The 9,176-nt window shown below is 44.2% G+C and overlaps 2 long non-coding RNA genes across 2 annotated transcripts in view; one reads left to right on the top strand and one right to left on the bottom strand.

Annotated features, from left to right (window-relative positions):
* The window catches only part of LOC121812274, a 10,381-nt gene extending 10,300 nt beyond the window's left edge, over positions 1-81 (top strand). Inside the window, exon 3 of the long non-coding RNA XR_006052966.1 lies at positions 71-81. This is a non-coding gene — a long non-coding RNA (uncharacterized LOC121812274). The remainder of the gene's footprint in view (positions 1-70) is intronic.
* Positions 1-8,248, bottom strand: part of LOC121812275 — an 8,457-nt gene extending 209 nt beyond the window's left edge. Inside the window, exon 1 of the long non-coding RNA XR_006052967.1 lies at positions 7,811-8,248. This is a non-coding gene — a long non-coding RNA (uncharacterized LOC121812275). The remainder of the gene's footprint in view (positions 1-7,810) is intronic.
* Between the last annotated feature and the right edge of the window lie 928 nt (positions 8,249-9,176).

Genomic DNA, 9,176 nt, shown 5'->3' on the forward strand with positions numbered 1-9,176 from the left:
AATCAGAGCAAGCATCACTTTGGTGACAGTGGGAAGGAGAAACTCCCTTTAAACAGGAAGAAACCTCCAGCAGAACCAGGCTCAGGGAGGGGCGGGGCCATCTGCTGTGATTGGCTGGAGTGAGAACCAGCAGGAGAGTTTTGGACTTCATCAATAAAAAACACTGTTCACTTCTTTTTGTGTTTTTCTTAGAAATGAATGGAGCTACACACACACTTCAAGGTGTGATCCAAGTTCTGTAACGTAAATGTCAGCTTCTGTGATTTCATTGAAAAAAGGATTGCAATAAGGAGCCTACCTCAATACCATCTCACCAAAAGATCACACCTGTCCTCTGCAGGCTCCCAATTCACTGCAGATTCCTCCTCTTTATTCTCAGAGCCCTGTGTTAATGGAATCCAGCCTTGGTGACTCATCCACTCATGTCCCTGCTACCTCACTTCTCACAAACACCGTCTGCACCAACAGGACGAATTACTGGGCCCGCTCCCCCGTGTGTCTGCAACACATCGTCACAGGCAGAGTCAGTACCCTGTGTGCCAGGCTGCAGAACATTTAAATGTCATTAATTACACATATACCAGGTCAGCCACCCTGCAAGGCTGTAGTGTTAATACTGTCCATCATCCAGTGTTTTCATGGCCAACTGAGAATCACCTCAAAGTCATTTATATTGCGCAGTAAACACCACAACGTTAGAGAGCAGGCTCCCACAATCAGATCAGCACTTTGTGCTGTCTGGAAGGAAGAACTCCTTTTTAACAGACGCTGCAGCGGCGGCCTGCAGCGGCGGCCTGCGTGATGGGTCGCGGGGTCAGGGTAAAGATGGGACATTTGCTTGAATTAGATATCACCTGCGTGTGTGTCAGTTCATTTCAGCTGCTGTATTTGTGCCTTTGTTTCATTTACTTTTGGCACATGTGTGTGATATGAATATGAGAAGCCAGAGTTGCATGGGTGCTAGCGTCTGTCTTTGAAGTCTGACGGTAACACTGTAATAGTTGAAATGTTGTTCAGTATTTGTGTCGTGTACAGAGGCTGTGTTTTAGGCAGGATCTATTATCCCAGTGAATAATCATATTGGAGAGCTCAGGTGTCCCTCTGCCTCTGCCTGGTTAGCTCCTGGGCATCCTGCTCAGTCTCATGATTTGATTTTCTCCTCTCTTCCACTTGGCATCAATTTGCATTACTACTGGCAAGGCCTCACAAGGGTATCAATACTGATTGCCAGCCATAAATACAATGTAATGTTTCAAAGAGACAGACTTTGAATGAGACATTAGCAATATTTATGCCACTGCTGATCCCATAAGCTCCTTATTTGGAGGTCACAAGAATGCAGAGTTATACATTATAATGAAACAAAAACTGAAGTGCTTGCCTCTAAAGTAGTGCTTTATTTGTCTGGCCCTGCAAAAACATTAAGACTGTTAATAAGAATGACCAGAAACATGACGAGTGACACGGAAGCAACGAAGTGCCCTGCGCTGATGTCAGTGTCACATGATGGTTGAACGTCACATTTCCTGGTGTGTTTTGCATGTGCACAGGTCCACTCCTGCAAACTGTCTCCTGTTGGTGCTGGGGTGTGAAGTTTACCTCCCAGGTGAGAATCATACTGTTGTTGTGTCACCTGTGGGGTCGGGAAGCCCTCCCTCCTGTCTAGGTGGAGTAGTTCAGCTGGCCTGATGTTACTGCTGTTTTGTGCTTGTTTGTGCTCGTTTAGTCTTTTTTGTTTTGTTCTTTGGTATTGTTTGGGTCAGCTGCATTCAGCGTTGCTGCTCTGCTGCTTGAGCAGCGACGTGTGCGACTAATAATTTAAGGTTAACTTTGCATTTGAGTCCGTCTCCCTCCTTCTTTGAATGTGTGTTTTTCAGAACAAGAAACTTCAACTTTTGAATTGTGGAACCACGTCTCAGCTTTAGTGGAGCAAACCTGTGCACCTTACTGGTACTTTTACTGATTTATTTATACAGCTTTTGGAAGAAACCACACCAGTGGATTTTACAGTAAACAAATAAATGTAAGGCATCAAATGATGTAAAAAGTATTTGATATTTAGCTTCCCATAGAGCTAAATATGATGCTCTGCAGGCACCAGATAACAGATTGTGGAGCCCCTGTGCAAACCAGGAGGGGCTCAACATTAGTGAAAGTTCATCTCAGCCAGATGCAGTGACAGATAGAATCAAGCTAATGGCAAAGACAATTACTAGCACGGATGAGAACTTCCTCCCTCCTCCTCAATCTCCTGCTACATTCCTTAAATATGAGTATACGAGTGTTTAATTAAGCAGCAATATTAATTAAGACTTGATGATATTAAGTATGGGTGAAGAGTTCTGAGGCTGGTTACAGTAAATGAGTTTAAGATGAATGTAAGGAGATTCGTATCCTGCACTGCATATTGCTTCTGAGCTTAATGGCACCAAGACTGAAGATATGAAAGAGCTGCTGGATGATGATGAGCCGTGTGCATTTGCACTGAGGTAATACAGCATTAATGACTGTGCAAGAAAGCGTTAGCGAGTAACTGTAGGTGGAGGTGGATATGAGAAGTGTACTACAAATGACAGAACAAATGACTCGGTCCAAGTACAAACCGACCCAAACAGGTTTGTTTGGGAAGAAGAAGAAGAACTTTGAGAAAGGCTGCCCTATATCCACTTACCTACATCCACTTTGTCTGTATTTGCTTAGCTATTAAACCCTGAGAGATGCTGGGTCAAATCTTGTTAAGTAAATGAAGCAAGTAAGCTAAATTCTTTTTTAAAGATGGAGTACTGTTTAATTTGCAGCTGAAAGGCTTTTCATTACTAAATTAAATGCTTGTATAAATATTCTAGTGCACTGAATGATAAATGATTTGTGCTCTGAGTTGCTTAATAGAGTTCTCTATCTTGCCTCTGCACATAATGATCCACCTAGCTCTGTACTGAAAAGACTCAAAAGCGCTGTACACAATTAACCTGGCAGCAAATAGAAACACTCTATTCTCTTTGTATTCAAGCACTACAGTGGTTTCAAAGAACCATATTTAATCTGATTGCTGACTTTCTTGTGAGCAATTAAATAGTATTTTCTGTGTGGCACTAGCTGATGAAACCACCTAGTGTGATTTAAGGTATTTCTCAACTGGATGATTACAACAAAATGAAACTCCATGCACCTGAAGGCTGGTAAAAAGCCACATACACAATTCACAACGATGCAACACCAAAGACAATGATTCAGTAAAAAGGACTAGATGTTACAGTCCCTGATAAGCATTGCTTTAGATGGAGAGACTCTTGAGGGATGGCTGTTATGAAGGAAAGGCAGCCCAGAAACTTTGCCAGCAGCACACATCGTTGTGTGCCTCAACTTTCGGTCTTTTACCCAGGCTAATCTGCCATTTTCCTTCCTTGGTTAGGTTTAGGGATTAGAGATCTGATCTAATTATCATTTTAAATTTGGGACACATCGTCAGTAGTGGACCTTGGATTCATCAGGTGTTTCGGCCATTATCACTAGACACCCTCATCAAGGAGGCCCTGCCAGGGTTGATCAGGCCCTGGAGTGTGTCACTGGTTTATGTTAAATTGTTATTTTCTCTTCTTTCTTCTGTTTAGTTTCCTACAGTTTATTTTCTCTATCTATTCACTGCAACTGAGAAATAATACTTACCTCTTTAGCATTTATGGAGCCTCACTTCTTCAAAGGGATAGAAAAGGGGAACGAGAGAAGTAAGACAAAAGGGACAAGATAGCAGAGAGAGAGTCGGAAGGGGGGCGCCCGATCTGGCTTCTCACACCTCCCCGCCGGATCGGGCTTGTAGCTCTACCTCCCCACTGCCTCCCAGAAAAGGGAAGAAGAGCAGAGGGGAGAAGAGCGGAATATTTATTTTCTCTCGCGGTTAGCTGACTGCCTTAGCTGCCCAAGTGATGTCAGCCCTTTTTAACCATAGCCAGTGACTGGTCCTCTCAGCAGTGTTAGCTAGTTCTCTTATAGCCTGCCGTTGCGCCTGTCCTCTGATCCCAATCTCTCTAAGCAGTTTTGCTGTTGTACTGGCAACAAAGCCCCTGCACCCCACTTCCACCGGGCGCACCTTGATCTTCCAGCCTCTGTCCTCTGCCTCAGCTGCCAAGTTGGCATACCGCAGCTTCTTGCGCTCAAACGCCTCCTAAATTGCTTCCTCTCATGGTACCATCAGCCCAAAGATGTATGCAAGTTTTTGGGAGTTAGACCAAAGGACGAGATCTGGTCGCAAAGTTGTTGTTCGGATCTCTGTGGGAAAAATTAGCCTCTGATCCAAGTCCACTTGCATCTGCCAATCCCTGGCACCTTCAGCGGCCCAAGGTCTGGGGTTGAGGGGCTTGTCTCGGCTTGTCTCATTCCCGGACAAATGTTATGAAAACTGATGCTCCTCTTGGTTCATGAAAGGTTGAGCGTTAATGGATTTTCTTTTGCACTCAACTTTCTCAGCTAGACACCCGAGAACCTGGTTGTGTCTCCATGTGTATCTGCCCTGAGTAAGGCTAGTCCTACAACCAACCAAGATGTGCTTGAGTGTTGCTGGGACTGTACACAGGGGGCAGGATGGGTCCTTTCCAAACCACAGCTGCAGATTTATTGGGGAAGGTCGGAGGTTCGACTCCACTGAACGGCTACCCTGAGGTACACCTGAGCAAGGTACCGTCCCTACACACTGCTCCCCGGGCGCTGCATTGGTGGCTGCCCACTGCTTCACTGGGTAAATGGGTTAAATACAGAGGAGTAATTTCCCTACGGGGATTAACACACACACACACACACACACACTAATCGTATGTCGCTCGGATGATGAAACTTAGTCTATTAGACTCCATGCCCCAGATTTCACTCCATGAGTTTCCTCTTTTCCACACTCTCCCAATTCACCCAGCGACCCTGTTTGGCCAGCGCCACGGCTCTGGCATGTCTGGCTGTTTCCTCCTGTACGACGCACCTCCTCCACCACCATTTTTCGACGTTCGGTTACAGATGCCTGTTGCCACCGAGGTGTTACTGCGCAAAGACCAAATCCTCCTCTGCCCTGTTGGCGTGACCCACCATGTCACGATGCCGAAGAGCGGATTTCGCCTGTAGCACAGATGTGGCTGGGGTCCACTTTCTCCCCGTTGCTAGGGTGGGAGCAGTGCCTCTCACTATGGGGTCCCGGGCGTCCGTGAGTAAACTCCTCAACCAGGCTAGGGATAGGCAATGACAGTATCCCGTCGCTGTAGAGTCCAACGCTGCTGAGGCATTTGGGAAGTCCGAGCCACTTCTTAACGTAGGAGTCTCCCTAGCTAGTAACAGTCAGCCGAGACTGCAAGACCAGACTGACCAACCTGTGCACTGCCTGGATTGATTACAAGAAGGCCTATGACTCAATGCCCCACAGCTGGATACTGGAATGCCTAGAATTGTATAAGATCACATGGACCCTAAGAGCCTTCATCAGGAACTCAATGGGGATGTGGCGTACAACACTAGAGGCCAACTCCAAGCCCATAGCACAAGTCACCATCAAGTGCGGGATCTACCAAGGAGATGCTCTGTCCCCACTGCTGTTCTGCATAGGTGCCTCAGTGAGATCATTAACAAGACTGGCTACGGATACCGACTACGGAATCGGAGCAGTTGTCAGCCACCTCCTGTACATGGATGACATCAAGCTGTATGCCAAGAGTGAACGGACATCGATTCACTGATCCACACACCAGGATATACAGCAATGACATTGGAATGTCATTCGGACTGGAGAAGTGTAGTCGGATGGTAACAAAGAGAGGGAAGGTAGTCAGAACTGAGGGGATCGAACTACCAGAAGGCAACATTGCAGACATAGAGGACAGTTACAAGTACCTGGGGATCCCGCAGGCGAATGGGAACCATGAAGAGGCCGCTAGGAAAGCTGGCAAGCATCCAACTACCTGCAGAGGGTCAGGCAAGTCCTGAGGAGTCAGCTGAACGGTAAGAACAAGATCCGGGCTATCAACACCTACGCTCCTGCCCGTGATCAGGTACCCAGCTGGTATAATAAGTTGGCCAAAGGAGGAGATAGAAGCCACTGACATAAAGACAAGAAAGTTCCTTACCATGCATGGAGGGTTTCACCCCAAGTCCAGCACCCTGAGGCTGTACGCTAAGCGGAAGAACAAAGCTGGACTGAAAGACAGCACAGAGGCACTAATCATGGCAGCACAAGAAAAAAGAAGATCTCATATTTGTTTCCAATTCTACTGAATCATCTGCTGGCCGGCAGAACGAATGGAATGGAATGGAATGGAAATCAGTGTGCTTAAAAGGTCATACTCAAACCGTTAACACAAGATTGCAGCTTTTACAAGTTAACTGGTCCATGCGAACTTATCTAACCCCTGTTAAGTTACATTCATTTGATAATAATATCCTGGATACATGTGTGAAATGTGGTATAGAAAAGGGAACTTTTTTCCACTGCTTATGGGAATGTGAGGAGATACCGAAGTTTAGGAGGGAGGTAACTTTAGCAATAAATACTATGTTAAATAGAACTCTAAATCCAGACCCCAAATTATTTATATTGGGACTTTAGTCACCAACTCCTACAATTCAAAAGAAATAGGACCCTATAAATATGTGCCTCTTGCTAAATGTCTAATTGCATTGTATTGGAGAAAAGTTGATAGAGCAAAACCTGGGCATTGGTTACGGACATGTCCTCATCTCTGGCTTGGAAAAGATAACCTATATTTTGAAAGGGAAGAAGGAGCTCGTTTGAAATTGTCTGGAAACCTTTTATTATTATACTTGGAAGGAGTGGACCTTTCACAAGTTTTGGTGGAATCCGGGGAACCTGGAGTCACATAACAGAGAGACATAACGGAGTGATATAACCGTGAGGGATATGGTGGAATGACACTTGGTATAGTCCATCTGTTTTTGTTGTTGTTGTTTTGTTTTTTGATTGTTTGTTTGTTTTTGTTTTTTAAACTTTTTTTTTTCATATTCCTGTGTATGATTTATTTGATTTGTATTCTAAGTGTTATAAAAACTCAATAAACATATTGTTGCAGCTCAGCCTTTGAAACCATTGATCATCAGATATCTGCATCTGTCCAAAAATGGTTCACCTCATTTCTGGTGGATATAACATTTTTGTTTTCAGTGGGAAACTTTCGGTCACATGAAGCTGAATTTCCATGTGGTGTTCCACAAGGATCGGTTTTAAGCCTCTTGTTATTTCCATTATATGTTCTGCCTTTAGGCCGTATCATTAGCAGTTTCAAAATTATTTCATTACCATCAGCGTGCAGACGATATCCAATTATACATCTCATTTAAACTTTGGGATTAGACAAATTATGCATTCTAATGGACTGGCTTAAGGAAAATTAATGGTTGGATGACAAACAATTTTCTGCAGCTGAACGCAGACAAGCTTGAGTGTTTAATTCTTCCTCCAGAGAGTATCAAGCCCCAAATTAGACAACATCTGGGTTCTTTCTCATTGATGGTAAAAGCTCCTGCTCAGAATCTTGTGTTAGTTTTTGATCAATCTCTGTCTTTTGATGCTCATAAGAGCTTTACACCGTGATCTCTCACTGCTATGTGGGTATTTACCTCTTTCCAAAAAGGAAACACTAAGCAAAAGAGGAAACCACTGTCATGGTTCGGATTTTGAGGAAGAGACTACGACTGGGATATAGTTTGGGTCAGCAAGATCATTTATTAAAACACACATTACAGTGTGGGAAGAGCCGGACTTCTTCTTCGTTTGCACAAAGACAGAAAGCTTTATAGTCATTATGACGTCACACAGTTAGACCTTACTGGCAATGATAACAGTTCCTCGCACTCAAAAAGTTCTCCTTATATGGACATCAACTGCTACTTTAGAGAAAAACAAGTGTGTATTACATTGTGCACTTTGTGATAGTGTAGCTCTCAGAGAGACTGTCCTAAGACGACCTTTCTGTTCTTATTAAGTGTGTATGTGAACGTGCGTGTTTTACATAACTCTGTATGTGCATGTTTGTGTAAGCCTGCAAGTGACTGCAGGAGGCCCAACTGGACCCTCTAGCTCGAGAGGTGCTTTCGCCACATGATAGAGTATTACATCTAGAATGGGTTTTATCCTACGTGCTCTGAAATAAACAATAAATGATACATGATAAACTGAAGATAAGTAATACAGACTAATGAAGTAATGATGAAATAATGACAGTGCCTGTAAATGATAACCGAGTAACAGTAAAATAACAGGTTTTCCTCTACACCACCTCTGTTACCTGTGTCTCCTGTACATGATGATGGCAATGATGATGAACATGAACTCTTCTCATACCTACCTGTTCCTTTATCTGCTGAACCTGTCACATTCACAATGCTTACTGACTTACCCACTGTTCAGCAACCTGTTCCAGTCATCAACCAGCCTATTGTCCCAGCAGTATCTGCTACTGAGGAGGAGAGTGAGATTACCTCAGAGAACGTGTACCTATTGAAGAGGAACAAGTTATGGATAGCGAGGCACAGGACATTTGCTGTGAGCCTGCTAATCTTCTGAGACCCCGAGAGCTGAAGAAAGCCCATCTTCTGACCCACATACTGTAGAGCCATCCAGAAATGACTTACTACAACATTCAACTACTGAATCAAAACCTCTGAGCCCTGAGGCTGAACCACCCTTGAGACACTCAACCCACTCCAGGAATCCTCCTGATTGGCCGCAGTACATCAAGCCTCTGTTGAACAATATTCAGCCATTTCTCCATGGTTTGTTGGTCTGACACCAAATGAAAAGTTTGGTTTCAGACTTTCTGGAATTAGTAGGGAAAAGGCCCGTCTGGCTACATAGATGGCAGGAAGTTATAGATGTAACCCGAAGTCAAGAAAAGATTTGAGACTCTTTGGCCAAAAGCAGAATTATAAAGTAAAATAAAAATGAGCTTGCCTGGGGTTTAGGTTTTTAGCAGCTCAATGTTCAGATCAAGAATGACAATAGTAAATCAGTATAGGGATAATGTATAATCACCCCCAATGAAGGTGTGTGGATAAGTGTAAGTGTAGGTTCGCCCTCCTCACACAGCTCCACAGTTCACCTACACCCACCCACTTTGGGTCCACGTGGTCATGTTTGTTGACACATTCATAATAAGGAAACACCACATAGGGAAATGAGATTTCTGTGG

Source organism: Haplochromis burtoni, unplaced genomic scaffold (assembly GCF_018398535.1).
Source record: "Haplochromis burtoni strain Fernald_Lab_line unplaced genomic scaffold, NCSU_Asbu1 Contig_503, whole genome shotgun sequence".
Classification (NCBI taxonomy): Eukaryota; Metazoa; Chordata; class Actinopteri; order Cichliformes; family Cichlidae; genus Haplochromis; species Haplochromis burtoni.